Raw genomic sequence first — 19,078 nt, 5'->3', positions numbered from 1 at the left:
CGAACTTATTCGTTTGATTAATAATCATATTAATTAATCCTTGCCATAAATAATTAAACCATTTAATTATTCTTACTCATCTCCGTTGAATCTTCAATCTCTACCTTACACGGTGTACGATCCATTAGGTTCCTTTTAGCGAGGCAGTGGGCGATTCAAACTCTTTCAAATCGATTGTGAATTGAAACTTACTTTCAATTCTCCCGTTAGTGATAATACACTTTTAGGGCTTCCACAAACCATGGTTGACGCCTAGCAGCATGTCATGGTTACCCAAGCTAATCAGAAGAGGTGGAGAACCTATTCAGTTTTAGGATTACAAATGCAATACGGTCTTTCTCTAATACAATACTCTTGACCACATTGTTTGGTTTGATAGTGTATTCATGTCTACTATCCAATGTGAATCTTGTACTTATATGATTACCTTGAATGTGATCTGGAACGCATTCCAACATCTCATTCATACTCTGGCCAGAGATTCTAAATCATATCATAGAGTATTCTCCCTCAAACAGCTTGAAGGTTAGAGATCCCTTGTTGCGCATTCACTTGCCTCCATGGCTAAGTGGCTTAACCCCGACGATGCCGTGGACATCCTGATAGAGTGACTTTGACATAATCAAAGATTAAGGACCTAACCACAAGACAACTGTGATGCCTCAGGTCAAAAGACTAATTTGCATTATCCCAACCATGAGTTCTCATGTGACATGAATATGAGAACTCTTCGTTGATCGTGTTCAGTGAACTCATTCTCTATTGAGCACCTACGGACTTGTCTTGATGTCACACACACCAATGACTCGAGACTAGTCACTCTCCCTGAGAGAAGACATAGCACGTACTGATCTTAACGGACTGTTAATGCCCAATTGACAATCCTATGATCAGGAACGTTTAGGTTGTGTCAACGAAAGAATGGTCTCATGAATCTAACTTCTTTAGATCGCATTCTTCCAATCACATATTCCTTGGACTTATCGTTTAAGCATATAACATTTATATGAGACGGCTCAAACAATAATCTTTGCCCTTTACATTTAAACTACATTAGTTTGAAATGTCCGTAAAGTATCATCATATGATTGGTTTTAGGGCACATTTCCAACACATCCATACCCTTATTCTTGAAGCATAGCAAAGCATGATTTGAATTGAACTCCTTTTGATTAATGTATGGCAGAAAACAAGTGTGGGGGAAGTAGTTTTCATGTGAGTTAGTGTGCCATAGGCACAAGTGGAAAAGAAAAAAAAAAAAAAAAAGAAAAAAAAAAAGAAAAAAAAAGAAAAAAAAAGTATGAAATAAATGAAAATAAGTTCACATGTTTATGGTAGTTGAAGAAAAGGTCCAAAATGTTGAATATGGCCCTGAGTGTCGCTTAGATCTTCCCTTTGTGTTAAAAGTTGAGTTCTGTGTTTTAAAGTGAGTTCTAAGTCTCAACTTCATTACTTCGCTTGCTATTGCTTTAAGAACCTTTGTTTTCCTTTATCCTTCCATTGTTAACCAATACCCCAAGCCCCATTACAACCCTTGACTTCTATTTTGAGTGTTGTGCATTTCAATTTGTGGAGTTTGAAGTTGGTATGAGCATATGGTGTCACTGGTTCTCGCATCTAAGTCATAGCATTCCATTCATGAGATCACATCTAAACATGCTTATTAACTCCAGAAATTGCTTTCTTTGTGATATATATATGTGAGTGTTCGTTTTCATTAATCTTCTCACATATAACTAGATTAAGGTGTGTAGTTAGAAAATCTGAGTGAAAATTGAGTGCATATCTTGTAAGAAATTGAGCAAATTTTCTAAGGCATGTTACTACATTCAAAACATCGTTTTAAATGCTTAATTGTGAACTAGTATGTGGTGACTATGATTAAGAATGTACTTAAGTGTGAAGATGACTAAAATCTGTGGGAATGATGATTTTTAATATGTCATGTGCATTGGAAATCCCTAAGACGATTGTTGGAAGGTTTAGGTTGTGTTTTACTTGTTTAGTGTCGTTTTGTTTGTTTGTTATCGTTTTGTTTTGCTCGAGGACTAGCAAAAGCTAAGTGTGGGGGAATTTGATAGGAGTATATTTAGGCGACTTACTTAGCTTGTTTTGGTGCATTTATATTGTTAATTCCTAGTTGTTTTAGTAGTTTAAGCCATTTTCGTGTGTTTGTAGGTACATATGGCTAAGGAAGCAAAAAGATGCATTTTGGAGCATTTTGGAGCAAAATTAGGCTTGGAATGGATAGCTTATGCTTGGAGCTAAAGTGTTGGACGAAATTGAAGGCCTTGTATGTACTTTAGGACATACAACAAAGGGCCTAGCCCATTCTCTCTTAAACCAACCCCAAGGCCGTACCTTCCCTTCCAATTCCAACATCCACAATCACTTCAAAGCCATGCAAAACCTTTCAACACCCTAAACTACAACCTTGCAGCCGCACATTCTCATTCATTCACATGTTTTCATTCAGCCACATGCACTCATCATCATTCAACCTAGTTGTCACTCACATGCTTCCCCATTTCATTATTCATTCACCTTTCATTCACCCTAATCACTGACATACACAACCAGCCATCATTCACATTCCATCCATTGCCGTGCACATCAACACATTCCAGCCATTCCACATGCATTCCCCTTGCAATTCCAGCCATCCCACTTCATCATTTCAGCCACCATGACATTATTCCTTTATCATTGCACCACATTCAGCCATTCAACCCTTTCTCCATACCTTGCCGTGCACATGCATTCCCCTTTTTGCAATTCCAGCTTTCACATGCAAACACATGCATTTCCAGCACCAAACTTCCCTTCATTGCCATACATCACATATCTCTTCCACTTTCCAGCCATTCCATTTAATCATTGCAGCCACATTCTCTCACATTCTCACCCATTCTCTCCCTATAAAATCATGCAATCCCATCATTCATTGTCATTCATTACCACAACACACAACAACAAACACAACCCCTTAGAATCACTTTGCCGTGGGCACCATTCCACATTCCAGCATCTCCCCTTCCATTTCTGCACCATATCTCCTCCATTGCAGCCACTCCAACCACTCCCCATCCCTCCAAACCTATCCTTAGACCTTGTGCCACAACAAAGAGGAGGAGAAGAGTGCATAAACGTTCATACAATTCAAGTTTGAGTTGTTGGAATTTTTAGGTGTTGCTTTTCCTCGATTTCAATGTTTAATTTCAATTCTCTTTGTCTTGTACGTATGAGGAACTAAACCCCCCTCTTTGTCTTGGCGCATTGCAATCAAATTATTCCTTAAAAGTTTTCTATATGAAAGCGCATAAAAGAAAGACAATCAAAGATCATTAGATTCTATGGAAACCATAGGTGTTGACGAGACATTCGTAACTATGAAAGCGCATGATACTTATGCCAAGAATTCACTTATCATAATTGTGACCAACAATCTTAACTACTCATGAATATAAGTTCCCAACGATTAGGTGACGTTCCCTCATACCCTAGCATCATGTTTATGCATGCAAATCAAGCGTGCACTCTCAATTCATATACATAAGCAAGTTTTAATTAAAATAGATAAGCAAATTGAATTCATCATTCATGGAATCACAACTGAAAGTAATCAAATCATCATGCAAATACAACTATGGTTTCGAAATTCCCCCCCAGCCAAAGGGGGATTAGTTCCTCATGCTTGCACAACAAAAAGTATTGAATTTAAACATTGAAATCATAGGAAAGATTACACCTAAATGCTCAGCAATTCCAAGATGGATTCGATGCACAGATTGGCTCCTCTTCCTCCTCCTTGCTGCGGCACAAAGCATAGGTGCTGGAATTGGTGGTTTTGGGATGGTGTTTCCTTGTTTAGAGGGATGGAGGATGGTTGATTATGGTGGGGAAGGTGCGGCAGAGGTGTATGGATGTGTAGGGAGGTGTATGGAGGCTTAGAATGGAGAATGGAGGTGCGGCACAAGGGTTTCTGAATAGCATAAGGGGGTGGTACGAATTTTTGGCTGAATTTAGGTTTATATAGTCCTAGGGTTAAGTAGATTAGGGTTACACTTAGCAGATTTTATGGATTAGGGCCCTAGGGTTTGGCACAAGCAAGTTAAATCCACTTGGGAGAGGGTTTGGCCGAATTAGTTTCATAAAAGGATTTGTATACCCAAATCCACAAGGATTAAGGCCTAACAAAATTGGGCCATCTAGAAACTAAGTGTTTTGTGGATGATTTTGGGTTTTCTAGAAGAAATAAAAGGGAGAAGGGTGTGGCACCCTTTTAGGGTTAGATAAGGCTTCTAGAAATTAGGTTTTTAGGTCCACTTGCAGCTAGGATTAAGGTGGAACAAGATTAGGTTAGGATAAGATAGGATAAGGTTGGATAAACTTAGATAAGGTTTTGGATAATGTTGGATAAGGTTAGATAAGGTTTTGGATAATGTTTCCTCTTTTGAGCTCCTACCTTATCCACTTTGTCCCAAGCTTATTCCTTCCTCTTCTTATCACATTTCTAGCCTCTTGAAGTCCAAATTCGTCCATCCATGTTGGCCCACATGTAAGCTATCCACATAGTGTCCAAAATTGCTCCAAAATGCACCAAAATGCCCTTTCTTGATACTTTACCCCATAGGACCTACAAACACACGAAATTGAGTTGTAATGCGACATTAATTAAGAAATAATAGCATAAATGCACAAGAATAAGCCAGTTAAGTCACCTAAATATGCTCCTATCACTTGGCTAGGGGGGGATTCGAAATACATGTTTATGCTTGCAATATGATTTGATTACTTCTAATTGCGTTTCATAAGTTGTGGATTCAATTCGTTTAACTATTTGATTGATAACCTATTTATGTATGTTTATTGAGAGTGCACGCTTAATTTTCATGCATGAATATGACGCTAGAATATAAGTGAGTTTCACCTAATAGTTATGAACTTATATTCACAAGTAGTGGAGGTTGCTTATAAACAATCGCGTTAAGTAAATTCTTGGCATAAGTTTCATGCAATTCATAGTAACGAATGCCTCGTCAACACTTATAGTTTTCAAAGAACTTAATGATTCTTGCTTGTATCTCTATTATGCAATCATGTAGGGGACTTGTGGGGAATGTTTTGGGTTGTCGTATGCAATCATCCAATTCAATAACGTTAGGAAAATATGAGGGTTAATTAGTGCAATTCACGATTAATCTGGGGTGTTGAGAATTCATACTTTATTAAAAAGCAATTAGAAATCATTTTGTGTGCAAGTATAACATGTGTGGAGATGAACCCCTTAGCTAGCTTCCCATCCATTCAATTCCACCAAATTCACAATTTGTTTTCTTTACAATCTGTCCATTTTAGTTTAATTTCGTCAAAACCTCAATCCCCCCCATATCTTGTTTAGTCTTAGTCTTAATCTATCTTATTTTGAGTTTTGTATTCTTTGAGTCTAGTATAGTGTTTTAAACTTGTTTTTATGTTTTCGAGTCAAATCCAAGTGATTAACAATCCTTCCTAATCCCCGGTCCAGAACGATCCCTACTTACATACTTACTACAATTGATAAAAAGAGGGTTTAATTTGTGTGCGTATAATTCCCGCATCAGGGAGTGCCCTTCAAGAGGGTCTTAATTGATGGTGGAGATGCAATCAACGTGTTGCCTTACAAGTAAATGAAGAGAGTGTGTAGAGTGAAGATGATCTCAACCTCATAGATCTTACAATTTCAAGCTTCTCTGGGGCCATCACCAAAACTCTTGGGATATTACCTTTGGAGGTTGACTTGGGTTCCAAGTAAATCATGTTAGCTTTCTTCGTTGTGGATAGTATTTCCAATTACGAAGCTTTACTGGGCAGATATTGGATTCATCAAAGTCTCTCTATGCCATCTACCTTACACCAACAAGTGGCTATCTACCATGAAGAGAGGGAAGCAGGACTTGGATTTTGGGAAATAGTGGAGGACGAATCACGACCATTTTTCCCTACAGCCAATATGGTAGAAGCTAACTTCTACAATCCCAGTGTTGGGGTTCTTCAATGTTTAGGAGCTGATAAGATGACCGCTCGACTAAGGTGACGGCCCAGAAGCTTCTAGAACAACGATTGTCTCTTACAATGGAAGAATGGGATTAGCCCCATATCATCCCAACTAATGTTGACAAGCTCATATTTATATATATTTTATATCAAAGTCACTTGTCTTTTCTTAGTTAGTTCTTTATATTTTTGAGCTATTTACTTTGTTTTTGTGTTTTGTAGGATTTGTCAAGCAAAGAAAAGAAAATTAGCATAAGTGGGATTTTAAGTAACAAATTCGTCAAAACTGCCTGTGCACGTCAGCTGACTTTGGAAGTATGTTGCGAACAGCTCAGCATGAATTAGAGAATGAGCCTGATATGCTTGGAAAACTACGGATGTCTATTTTCTGAAGCATTCCACGGATTGTTAATATCATTTTTCAAGAAAAAGTTATGGCCATTTTAACACTAAAAGGTTTCCAAGAGGCTGAGCAGTTTGTAACTGACAAGAAAGCATTGACAGCAATAAATCCAATTAATCTAGCCGCCAAAATTGATGCAATCAAGAACAAACCAGCTAACACCTATTCAAATATCAGAGGAAATGGAATTATAGATGAGGATTAAGAGGGAGTAATTGGCATAAAGGCTACCCAAGGAGTTACAATTGTTTTACCATTTCCTCTCAATTACTGTCATCACTATATGGCTATTAGTGGGTGAGTTAAGCAGAAGAAAATGATGCAGCAAGAATTGGTTTAAAAGTAGCATTAGGGAAGGAAGGAAAAGAGGAAGCCTCAGTCAATTTCTTTCGGTTCTATTTTCTCAAACTCATGTTTATCTTTTGTTTTAACTTAAGGATTGTGTAACTAGACTTTTAGTAGTTAGGGGCTGTTTGAAGCCCCAAATATGATTGCAAGTTTGTTATGACATTTCGTTTGAATTACTTTTATGAACGGATGAAAATTGATTAACTACTTGTCTCATTGATGAATTCTTTATGTGTTTTCTATGGATGCATACTTAGTAAGCATATCTAGGATTCTAATGCTATGAATATGTGTGTGCCTGCCCTTGTCGAATGAGGACCTACATATGTTCTAGAGTAGTACTTGTTAATTGCGATTAACATGTGAACCAATTTCTAGGATAAATAAGACAACGCCAGTACTTACGATGCCTTGCGATGACTCAATGCTCCTTTCATTCTTAATGATTTCTACTTGTTAAATCTATGAACACGCCATTCTAGCTTGCATGTTAGGGACAAAGTTAAATTGAAAATGCCATTCTCTTAACATACTACATAAGAAAGAGTAATAGGTTGAGTTCTAACATTGAGCCAACTTGAGCATCTTCATCCGAAAATGAAAGGAATTTGAGTGAAACATAACATGTTTGCATGATTATTTGGTGGTGGATAGCAATTACCCTAACTCGTTTTTCTTAATTTGTGAACTACTTAAAATCTGTTTTTGTCCTGTTTTTGTTCGATTTAATTTAAATAGAAAATCAACTCCAAAAATCCCAAACATTTGTGTGAGTGTAGCTCTATGTGTCTAGTATCTGCATATAAAATTTCGTAGACTTTAGATAAGTGTAAGTCAGTCTAATAATTATTTTTCCGGTGGCTGGTCAGTAGGGACAACAGCCCAGTTTTTGTGACATTTTAAGTAGTTAGATAAAACAATCTTTTGTGGGAAAGACTCTTATTTTCATATGCTACAATTGACAAATCTTATTGTTAATAAGGAAAATTAATAGGATATTTGTGTGCTACTTTGTGATGTGCTTTTAATCCTATCAAATGTTAGAACAAAAAAGAAAGGACCATGTGGTTGCAGTTAAGTCCTTAATAAAAGGACTGTTGGTATATGGGAAAAAAAGAAAACAAGAAGGGGAGAACTCAGTCGAGGAAGAAAAGGATTGGAATAGAGAGAATTCTAGTATCCAGATGAGTAAAGAAGAATTTTTTGGGAAGGAGTTAGAAGCTGCCATCCAAATGGCTAATGTATATATGATTTGGATGGGCCGGAGGATTTGCCTGAGAATCCAAAGTTAGTTGAATTCTTATGCGCAGAACTTGACAAGCCACCACCATAAGTACAAGACCCTTTGGAGATCATTGATTTGGGAACTAAGGAAGATCCAGGGCCTATCCAGATCAGTGGCTTGTTAGAGACAAGATCGGGCAAATTTGGAGATCAAACCAAGATGATAAGGGTGGAGATAGACTTCTACTATTAAAAGTTTAGAAAATGGAGTTAAAATAGAAGAAGAATTCATTTCATGAAGAGATTATAGAGATCTTAGTCTAACAACTTTACATCTTCGGCCAGAGCAATTATTCTAGAGAAATAAGTTTGCATGATAGTGAAAATTCAGCTTGGTTCTTCTAAATACATGTTGCTATTCACAAGTTGGTCCTTGGAATCCTCAACTACTTAAGAAATCTTCTCCATTTCTTTGACTTTTTGGGAGAGATGGTTGGTAAGGGTCACTTTCTCGGCTCTAAGTGAAGGTAACTACTCTTCCAAACACTGGATTTCAGAATCGACCATTGTAATCCTTTCTTCTAGCACTGACCCTTCTTCCACCAATTGTCGAAGAGTAGCTGTATTCTTCACATGTTTTTCCTAAAAGCACTTCACTTTATTTGATGCCCACTTCGCCTTATGATGTTGATCCCTTAATGCCCGCAAATTCTCGAAGAAACTGAAGAAAGATTCATACTGAGCCTTGGACATCAACTGAGCTTTGTAGAGCTCAATAAGGGCCTTCTTTGCGTCATACAAAATCTTAAGCTAAAAGAAACTGTGAAGTCCCTTTTCGTCCAATCCTTGAAGATTTGGCGAGCATTTTGAAAAAGATGAGACTCAGAGGATGTTGGAGGTGACTGCAATTTAGTTTTGATTTACCCAAACTTCTTTACCAAGTCTGGCAAAGGATGATGCTGATGAAGCTAAAGGCACATTTCTAATACCCATAGCCATGACAGCGAGGGCAACCTCAGTTAAAGGAGCAGGAGTAGGAATGAAGGTAGCTGTTGCAGTAGTTTTGGCTTGCTTTTTCTCAGGCCTAGGGATGGAGACCCTTGTACCCCGAGAAACTGAAGAGGATGTGGAAGATCTATCTTGGGCACCATGCGAGGTGGAGACTGGCCCGAACCCTCTCTAGAACCCTGGTACAACCAAGACAGATGTGTTGAGATGAGGAATTACAAAACAAAGGAGGACAAAGTAAGGAAAGTCAATATACCTGAATTGAGACTGGAGCCTTGGAAGGAGGTGGAGGGGGAGTTGTTTCCTTTTATGGTTGGGGGAGATTATTGTTACTTGCTAGGAAAGGAGAAATGGTGTCCAAACCTTCAACAAAGACCTATAAACAATAGAAGAAGGAACAAAAGTCAGTGACTAACTCATGAAGGAAAGAAGCAAGAAGTCTAAATAATGATATAGCTGGGAGGGGACCTTAGGTTGCGAAACCGACATTGTGGAAGCTTAAGTACATCAGTTGGAGTCGCCTGAGAAGCCTGCGGACTAGTTACTTCTAAAATCATGGGAATCTCAGGAGCTATTAGCTCCCCAAAGGTAGAAGCTGGTGTTCAGTAGAACTCCTGTGCTGGGGAAGGCTAGAAAGAATAGAAGACAATAAGTACAAGGAAAAAAAGATTCTTGGCATAAGAGTGTTAAAAGTAGGCACTTACTAAATTACTGTCATCCTCCACAAAGTGCATCATTTTCCCAATTGAAGGATCAAATTAAGAAATGGGAGTCACCACCAAAGGAATGGATGTTGCTCAAGAAGAAGGAGCTTGCCTCAATTGGGCTGGGGGAGAAGAAGCCTCGGGCGGTGAGATCTTTTCTGCCTGAATCTTCTATAACAAACAATCAGACAAAGAGTTATTAATAAAGAAAAGGAGAAAAATTCGAGGAAATGGCAAATTATACCTCCAGCTCTTTAAGCGATAAATCTCGAAGTTCATTAACCTGCTGATACATTTTAGCCCCTAAAGGGTCTCCCCTTGACACAATAGTAGGCTTCTTGGATCTTGGGGGTCCTAAATGCAAGAAAATAAGTTTGTTAGCCCTCAAACATAAAATATAAATGGAGGATTAAGGCAAGATGCACTTACTGAAGGTTGTCCGTTTCTGCCTACCCGCTATGGAAACAGCAACATTTGAAGTATTTAAAGCAAAGACACCTTTTGAAGACTTGGAGGTTTGAACTCTTGTACTCTTCCCGGTTAGAGTTGCCCGTTTGGGCTCGGGTTATTTTTCAGGCTCAGAATCTATTCATCTCACAATTTTTTTGTCTTTCATTCACCGATAAGGTGTGGCTCCAGTTATTGGTGGTTTCCAATTGGCTGCTGATCAAACTCGTTCTATGTTGAAAGTCTGGATTGTCCCCCTCATATTTTGAAGGAAAAACATAATCACATATGAAAAGCAACGTTATTGTTCCTTCCTCACAGTTTCAAGCTTTGATAGATGACAATACTGAGTTAGAAAGAGGGAATAGCTAAAACAGATTAAAGAAAATTACACTCAATGATAGGCTCCCTTTGCTAGGATATCAGTATTTTGTGCTACCTGTTTGCCTTGATAAAAGACATCTGCATTTAGGTTTTTTATTTTGAGAACTCGTCTTAATACACTCAACATAGCTTCATATGGGGCATTGGTAATGTGAGCCTACTTGAAAGTTAGTAGAAAAAGGAATGATCATATTTAGCAATTCATAATTTGCTTATCTGGAATCTGAGAATACATGGATTTATTCTATATTGTAGAAGTTTTGGGATTGAGGTTGGCATGAATTGGCTCCATTTGATCTATCAGAAATGATCCGCTGCATATATTCAACAAGAAGCTCCAACGTCTTTATTGTTGGACATTCACAGGTCTTACATCTCTTCATCTACTTCAAACTTCATTGCCTTGCTGCTGTCTTTGGTGTTAACTCAGTTTATTCATATTGTCAGGGAACAATTTTGTCTTTAGCTGCTCTCACCCAGCCGGATATCACAGAACTAGTTGAAGCTGCCGCTCTTTTCTGTCCAATATCATACTTGGAGCATATCACTTCTAAATTTGCACTTAGAATGGTCAACATGCATGTTGATCAGGCACTCATAATCTGCTTCAAAGTATAGTGCATGAATGGCTATTGTAATAAAATTGATACATATGTTCATTTTTTTCAGATGATTCTTGCTATGAGCATCCATCAACATAACTTTAGAAGGTTTTGTTGCACACTGTCCACCTTTTTTCCCGCTAATATTCTTTTTGCTCAAATGTTATGAGGTTAATAGTATTAATCTTGCTATGGCCATGTTGACTGCAACGACTTGCTAACTTCCATAACAGGTTCGACTTCATATATATACTACTTCTTCGGTTCTTCCCTCCCTCCATCTGTGTGCGTACGGGCGCATGCATGTGCTCATGCATCTATTATATGCATTGTGCAGTGTCCATGTGTGGACTTGTATCTTGATTATGAACCACACCCAACATCCGCAAAGAAATTGCACCATCTCTTCCACAGTAGGCTCTATACCGCTTGTGCTTGCATAAATTTACTTTTGCCCCACACCCCCTCTCTCATTCTATATTATTTTCGTGCACTGATTATTGCATTTTGTGTTGGGCGGTGATCCGTAAGGGAACCTTTTCACAATACGACTATGGCCTGTTAAAAAGTTAGGAGGGTTGTACGGTCAGTTGAAACCCCCTGCATTTGATCTTAGCCTCATACCCGAATAATTGCCACTGTTGATGGCTTGTGGGGGAAATGATGATTTAGCGGATTTAACAGATTTCCATCACACTCTCAAGGAATTGCAGTCCACTCCGGAGTTGCTTTATCTCGAGAACTATGGTCATATCGACTTCATTGTGTGCGTTAAAGCCAAAGAAGACCTCCATGACCCCGTGATTAGGTTTTTTAGGTCATGGGGGAAAATCTAGTAATTCTTAATGCGACTGCTTTCTGCAAGATATAATCAATGTGTTTACGCATGTACTGCAGTAGAAGTGTTGATGTGTATATATTGTATGTAGCATTATCAATGTAGAAAAATGTGGCCTGTATCTTATTAGGTTTATCTTTATTGTTTGTCTATTAAGCAGACAAGGGAGAGGAGGAGATAATTTCTCACTTCAAGATGACTTCTGCAAGTGCAATGGCAACGTCGGACCGGTGGGTCCAACCGGAAACGGAGGCCAGTCGCATGGATGACATATGTTCTTGGTCCACTGTTGGTACTTGTATCCTTGTACTCAACTTAAAGATTGCAAACTTGGTACTTTCGAAAAAGAAAACTTGGCATTTTTTTTTTTTTTCTGTCAAAAGGAAAACTTGGCTTTACTATCTTAGTTTTCTCGTTTAATTACTAGATTAGAGTTACCACTTAGTACTACGATTTAGTGGTATTCCTTTTCATTTGTAAGTGAGAGATCATAGGTTCGATTTTCACCAAAGGCGAATTTAAATCACATTATTGCTAGCCATTGTGAGGTAAACACATTCCTCCTTTAGTGTAGATAATAATGTTTGTTAAAAAAAAAAAAAAAAAGAGAATTGTTATTAGCACTCCAAAAATCTCATTCTACACTCCAAGATTTCTATATTAGGAAAGAAAAATACACTTGTGAGGAGTGTAACACTTCCCAAAAAAAAAAAAACCAAATTAAAGTTAGTTGACTAATGGATCAACAGCGTAGTTAGGAATTATTTGGTGAGTTACTAAGCTAAAATTATTATTATGAAATCATATTTTTGATCTTTTGTTGCCTACATGAAGTTATATGATAGTTAATTTGAACGTAATAATTTTGTTTAATTTTTTTAGTACATCGATATTTTTACACTAAAGAGAGGGGGAGTTTAGCTAAGCCACACAATGGACAACCTAATTTGGTATCGAATTCGCCATCTACGAGATTCGAACCTAAGACCTCTCACTTCCAAGTGAAGAGGAACACTACCATGCTGTAGTGCTAAGTGGCTTGAAGGTAATAATTTGAAGCAAGAAATTTATACTATGTTTTCTAGGCTTCAGTCTTCCAAACTTTCAAGAATGAAATAGGGAACCATTTGTTGTATGGTCTCTTAGTATATTACTATTAAATTATAATATTGGTTAAAGTGATGCGTTTATTTAACATTTATTAGCTCTGATTTTTTATAAAAGCAGCTTTAAGATACAATTTTTATTTGTTAAGTGGAATATGACAATTTAAAATTACAAAATAGCCTAAAAAATTAATATTATTAAGCTTAAGAGTCAAAACTCTACGGGGGCGTTTGTTTGCCCTCATTAAGTTGGACTGGACTGGACTGGACTAGCTATTAGTCCAATACTGTGTTTGTTCCATGCTGGGACTAACATTAATGAGACTAAAGGGGACTAGCATGGACAAAACCCTTCACTAAGAGGTCTTAGCGAGACCCCCCAATAACCATGGGACTAGCTAAGACTATTCTCTCTTTCTCGTCCTTGTCATGCTTAACGACCACTCCCGACAAACTCCTCATCATCTCCGGTCACCTAGATCAATCATTAACTTTCCGACTCTCTTTCAGATCCATTTCACAACCAACTTTCATATAAAATATACCAAATTGAAGCTGAGAGCGACAAGATTACGATTTTACCTGAATCGAGGCCAAAATATGGTCGAATGTGGCAGGAAAATGGCCTGGAAGTCTCGGCCTGTTTGGGCTTCTTCAAATCCATGACAGATTCGAGCATTCAAAACTAAGATCTCGGTCAAGGGATGGTGATGAATTTTTTGGTGGTGCTAACTTCATCCAATTTAACGAGGGTTGGCCCGGAAACACATTGGGAAACCTGCAACTCGTCGGGAAAATTGGAGCCGTGAGGTTCCATTCGAACAACGCATTGCTAGAGAGGGAGGGAGGACAGAGAAATAAAGATTGGAATCAATAAGGAGTTTGATCAGGAATGAGAAAGAGACATGAATTGAGAGGTCTAAGAGGAAAAAAAAAAGGGAGAGGGTGAGACGATGAGAGAAGAGGAAAAGAGTGGGACGGAAATGGCAGGAAAAGATGAAGAAAAAGATAAGATCATAATAAAATATTAATAATTTATATATTAAATAATATAATATTAGAATTTGTTATTATCCAGCTTCTTAGTCCAATACTGCACCAAACACTTCACTAAGTTAGTCCAATTTAGTCTAGTCTAAGCCAGTCCAGCGTAGTCCTTGAAGCTAATCCAGTCCGAGATAGTCCGGCGCAACAAACGCCCCCGTATGCTATAGCCTAAGGGAGCCTTGTACTTGGCTCTGCCAGTGTAATGGAGTGATGGTTGGCTAATTCTACTGCTAGTTGACAATGCAGGTGGGTGAATTCTATAAAAGAATTAACTTGGGTCCTCAGTTCACTACATGACCGATTCACAAAATTTTATATTTATATTTAAAATTGTTCATATTATAAATCGCACTTAATAAAATTATGTGAATAGAAAATTTCTCCTCAATTTTGAGCAGCCAAGTCTCTCTCTTCTAATAATTGATGGATGTTAGGCCCACAGTACATCAACGGTTAGAATTTGTCCCAATAGGATCATCTCTAGATCCTTTTGGTGAGGATTCTGGGGATCCATGAATCGTGTTCGTTCATCGTACATCGTGTGATCAGTTTTTGTCAAGTATTGTTTATTTTTATTTTTAAATAAAAATATTTAAAATAATTTTTGATCGCACAATGCACAATGAATGAATATGATTTATGGATCCTCAAGATCCTCACAAATAGGATCCGACGATAATCTGGACTTGAATTTGTCAACACATTGTGCTAGCACAAATTATTTCCTGCATTATTGACTTTTCGAACTCATTACCTTTCATCACCTAAAATTTTATTTCTATTCGGGTTGTACTTGTGGTTCAGGTTCATGAACGCGATTGATTCTTTATAACACTTTCTATGTGCACACAGTAGCTAGCTACAAAATGCCACGTGGATGAATTACTACTCTTTGCAGAATTTGACATTGTAACAGAAACAAAATACATGACTTTTCAGAACACTACTTCTTGTCTTGTGTTTGAGAAACACTAAGAAGATTCTTTCGAAGTAGGACTTTCTGTGGACTTTCCGCCACCTTATCTTTTTTGGCACAATGTTTTATAATGTTGGCACGGGAATTGTGACAACATGTTGATGGAGCATTCATAGAGAGTCTCCTTTGCATTTCTCTCTTGGAGAGTTATCCCCAACTAACAAGAATGCTAGGGTTCATCGTGTTTGGATGATTATCTCATTTTTCGTACGACGAATGCTAGAGTTACTCAAATTTGGATGATTATCACCTCATTATGCCTGAGATTTGTCGTACGACGAATGCTAGGGTTACTCAATATGTATAGTTGTAATTGTATACTATTTATCTAGATCTTGTTAAGAATGAATTTGATGCAGGGCGCAGCGGATAGAACCAAAGTTTATAGGGTTATCAGGCCTCTACTCGCACTAGGAGATAGTGGAACTGATGCAGGGTGCAGTGGATAGAAAAAAAAAAACGAAAAAAGAAAACTAGTAGATAGGGTCCACTATCTCCTAGTGCGAGGAGAGACCTGAAAACCCCAAAGTCCCGTTTCTAGTACTAGCCTACAACATAGACAACTAGAAGAACAAAGCAGCAACTCTTACATAAGAGAAAGGCACATAAAAACGAATTTACAACTCAAATATCAATATGACAATTCAAACAGCTTCGCCCCCTTTTCTTGACAAATACAAGTATTTAGAAGCTTACAACTTAAATTGAAAAATATGAAAAGACATTAAAAATAAATGCTTACAATATAACTCCTAAAAGACTAACTGATTTCATAAAATGTCATTAACCTAGGAATTCCATAAGCCACAAATTTAAAGCTAGATACATGCATTATAACTCTAAAAATGCATGTATTATATTATAAAACTTAAATCCCAGTTGCTAGTAATTTTATGCAATAAAGCCTTTAGTCCTTGGCCTGCATCATTCTCGTGGGGTTGGAGAGAATTCGTCCCCAAATTCGGATCATCATCTGATTTGGAGGGTTAAAATTGAACTCTGCTGGTCCAAACAAATAGAAATTTGGAGCATTTAATATTGACTGTTGAAGTGTGAAAAGCACCCTTAATAGCATACCTCGCAACCTTGACATTCTCTTTCATTTGATTTATAATGTCAACCAAAACTTTGGAAATTCTGAAGTAGAAGACATCAACCCCAATTAGATCAACATATCCAGAAGTTTCCAATGAACTCATTAAATCATGAAACTCTAACTTCACAAATTCTTGGTAATCAGCACTTTTAATAATTAGACAAAATTCCATATCGACATGATAATTCAAACAGCTTCTCCCCCTTTTCTTGACAAATACAAGTATTTATAAGCTTACAACTTAAAGTGAAAAATATGAAAAGACAAAAAAAAAAAAAAGGCTTACAATATAACTCCTAAAAAACTAATTGATTTTATAGAATGCCATTAACCTATGAATTCCATAAGCCACAAATTTAAAGCTAGATACATGTATTATAACTCTAAAAATGAATGTATTATATTATAAAACTTAAATCCCAGCTACTAGTAATTTTATTTAATAAAGCCTTTAGTCCTTGGCCTGCATCAGAATCTCACATTATGGGAGGAAAGACATTGCATAGGCATATACATAAGTTGGCTAACCCCTATATTATCAATTGGAAACCCCAACTTTTTAATGGTGTCAGAGTAGGTTGCCTTACGTATGAAACCTAACGGCCACACGTGCTCCATGTCACCTCACTTGTGTTGTTCATGTGTTTGGTTTGAAAATTCCCCACACGTGAGAGAGCATGTTGAAAATGAATTCTACACTGATGAGATGAGGGACCTTAGTCCTTATATGTGCTTATAAGTAAGATGGTTTTCTATTTAAATTTTCAATTCATTTTATGGTAGAATCTCAACTTTATTTTGATCTATGTCAAATATGTATTTGTATGTCTTATGTGTGTTCATATAAAATAATTTTTAGAAATAATATTGAACTTAAAAATGGTTAAGAAATGACAAAGTTACGAAGCTTTGAAATTTGCCTAAAGTTTCGGCCAAAATTCCAGTTTTCGGTATGAGCTTCGGCGGCTTGGGTCGGCTTAGCTTAGCTCCGACGACTCGGGTCGGGTCGACTAAGTCAGCTATTTACTTCTCGATCAACGTTGATCATTAGCCGTTGACTTGTCAACGTTGACTTTTTTTGGGTTTCGGCCGAGACCCCTCCTAGACTAATTTCAACGTCTTGATTCCAAATCCGTGCTCCATTTTCCCAAATTCGATCATGTAGTAGAGTTTTACTAATTGGTCCTTTTATATGCTTAGGTGTGTTTGTTAGTGGCAACCCTATCCTCTCTAGTTTGAATGGCTCTTCAACGACAGAGTATTTGTGAGTGGACCCCTTTCAAAATGCATGTTTTTATTACTAGAAATGCATACATGAAAAGCATAATTTTATGACTACGTTTTATGAAACGTTTATCAGTTATTGGATTTACACTTTATGGAATATCATGCATTATCAAATTTACGCTTACTGAGATATTTATGAACATGAATTTATGATATGGTGTTTGAGCTATTGAGCTCCGATGGTATATATTTTGGAAAGATTATGTTCATGATTTTCTATGCTTACTTATCAAAGATTCATACAATATGCCTTCGGGAGGATGATATATGTGCCTTCGGGTAGGCAATGTATGTGCCTCCGGGCGGGCGATGATGTGCCTTCGAGCGATTATGATATCACTACTAAAGACACTATATATGATACATGTTTTATGAAGGTTTTTATGGCATGCTAGTTTTTTTGGAAAACCTACTACACATTATGCTATATGAGTTTTCTAAAACTAGGGGTTAGTACTTTTGATGAGTATTGTATTTGATTTATTATTACTTATATATACACTTGGTCTACTCATATTTTGTTTTGCAGTCCTTTCAAGACCTAGGAACAAGGCATACGATCCGAGCTACGAGGCATTCCCATATCAGAGAATTTGTGTCCTCTTCTCTGTGTAGGACACCTCTTATAATCACACTTTCTAATATTCCTTCCACTTGTATTTCGAATTAGTATTATGCTTTGAACATGTTCATGCATTATCACTTTTTACATGTTGGTAGTTGAATATTCTCCTTTGGTTTAGTGACCTGTACCTTATTACTATTATTTTGTTAAGATTTGTATTTTGATATTACATTGCGTGGCTATACGCAAAAATTATATACATGTTTTTTATGTTGTCGGCATATGCATTAATGAAAGGACTTGCGTCACCCTCGGGTGTTGGCCAGCACGTGGCCACCCTATTGTTCTTTGGACACCAAGATCAAGGCGTGTCATTCAGGGACGATTTATGCTAAAGCCTTTTTCTATCTAATGTTGAGAGACACCACCACCACCTTAACCATTCTCCATCATCAATCCCCACTCCCAACCTTTAATTTATGCATCGCCATACCCTGATGAGTCAGTAAGGCCGTTGCATGTGTGTTCTGGGACGGGGAAATGTCCTAACTCGAGAGCTCCGAGAGTTTCAAGTTTCCAAAGCTGAAACCCAGGTGTGATTTTGTCCTAATCCTTTTGTAGATGTGTTTTATTCTTCCTTGGGACAAAACTTACGGTAATTTTTAATTCGAAAACAAAGGATTTAACCCCTGCATTATTCTGTGCATTTCTCCAGTTTTTGGTGGCCTTCTTTGAGCAAACTCTAATAAGTTTGTAACTGGTGGTGCACGAACTCCTCTAAAAACAGTCTTAGGTAACTAATTACCTTCTTGCATGTGAGTTTTTGGTTGAAAATTACTGGGAACTAACATGCATGCCCTCTGCCTATCGTTTCCAGAATCTTACGAACTATGCCTGCCCTTTGCCTAAACCCCTTTCATTGTACTAAAAAGGTTTTAGGTATGCTTCTAGTCATTTTCGGGACATAATTCTACTAGTTTTGGCTATAAAATCGTTGAAATCGAGCT

At 37.4% G+C, this 19,078-nt stretch overlaps 1 pseudogene; it reads left to right on the top strand.

Annotated features, from left to right (window-relative positions):
* Positions 1–9,160: 9,160 nt before the first annotated feature.
* On the top strand, positions 9,161–12,263 carry LOC125473465 (annotated as a pseudogene).
* Positions 12,264–19,078: the final 6,815 nt, after the last annotated feature.

The sequence above is a fragment of a genome, unplaced genomic scaffold, assembly GCF_019419815.1.
Source record: "Pyrus x bretschneideri cultivar Hongxiangsu unplaced genomic scaffold, Pyrus_bretschneideri_v1 Contig89, whole genome shotgun sequence".
In the NCBI taxonomy this organism is placed as follows: Eukaryota; Viridiplantae; Streptophyta; class Magnoliopsida; order Rosales; family Rosaceae; genus Pyrus; species Pyrus x bretschneideri.
The sequence above is the reverse complement of the archived record's forward strand: the minus strand, read 5'-3'. Positions and strand labels throughout refer to the sequence as shown.